Genomic DNA, 1,128 nt, shown 5'->3' with positions numbered 1-1,128 from the left:
TATTTGTTAGAGAGGTATCTGATTACATGCCTGAGGGATTCGACCCATTTTCAAATTCACGGGGGGAGTCTCTGATAGAGACCTACTATACCCACCTCAGGGCATGCGATCCAAACGGTGAATACAACGACCCGGAAGACATACAGCATCTCGAGGCTTTGCACCAACAGATGTCCCGGTATAGTCTGACGGAGCTGTCACCGTTACCACAACCGACCCCACGGTCGCCACCCCATGGGGACCCTTTCGCCGCGGTCGAACGCAAACGACATCGGGTTGCAGGGGGCCAACTTGGATGGCTACTAAGTTGGTTTGTTGAGGCGCGGTCGTGGCTGCCTATATAAGACGAGAGCCGGGGAGAATCGGGGAATTCGGCTTCACACCCACGCACCGGCAGGCACGACCACGACAAAATCAGTAGTAAACTTCTAAAACATGGTAACAACTGGCTTTCTCTTATTCTTGGCTTTGACTTAACGTTGTAACATAGTCATACTATTCGCAAGCTGTCAAAGACGGCACTACACATGCAGGAAGTAGCGGTTAACAACGGTAGAAACAGCGCTTGTATGCCGCGGAACGGACTAGGGTTTCCGCATCCACTCCAGATTTGCGGAGTGACTGCAGAACACGCGTAGAATGCGTCTCTCGTGCCCACGGCCGAACCAACAGCACACACACTGCCATCACAGAGAACATCATCCTGCCTACTATAGTGACGTCAATGTCCACTGTAGCGATGCTGCGCTCGAGCTCATTAACATTGATATCGAGTGATAAAACCCCCCCATAATCAACACCAACCCGTTAAAATCTAATTTATTTCCATAATTTGATATGTATTTATTGTATTACAATCGTTTTTTTAAATAAAATCACGAGTTATTATAACGTAAAAATACGTCAAAGTTGAAATGTGCCGTTTTCCTCATTTATGTCACTTTTTGGTCACGTGACTACTATCGCTGGCCCGCCCCCCCGACTCAAGAGCATCGCCAGTGTTTAATATTGAAAATGTCGCAAGCTCAATTTCTAGGAGAACCTGCGAAAAGATTTTCTCAATTCGGTGCGGAATCGAATCAAATAGTAACTATGTAGCGATGCTGCGCTCGAGCTCATTAATTAGGC

General features: G+C 47.4%; 1 protein-coding gene across 1 annotated transcript in view; it reads left to right on the top strand.

Annotated features, from left to right (window-relative positions):
- The first annotated feature begins 133 nt into the window (after positions 1–133).
- LOC106819090 overlaps positions 134–1,128 on the top strand; it is a 16,099-nt gene continuing 15,104 nt past the window's right edge. Inside the window, exon 1 of the mRNA XM_014823751.1 lies at positions 134–1,126. The gene's annotated coding sequence lies outside the window, so the exon portion shown is untranslated. The remainder of the gene's footprint in view (positions 1,127–1,128) is intronic.

This window comes from Priapulus caudatus, unplaced genomic scaffold, assembly GCF_000485595.1.
Source record: "Priapulus caudatus unplaced genomic scaffold, Priapulus_caudatus-5.0.1 Scaffold2819, whole genome shotgun sequence".
Lineage (NCBI taxonomy): Eukaryota > Metazoa > Priapulida > Priapulimorpha > Priapulimorphida > Priapulidae > Priapulus > Priapulus caudatus.
Note: the sequence above shows the minus strand (reverse complement) of the source record. Positions and strands in the feature narration are given on the sequence as shown.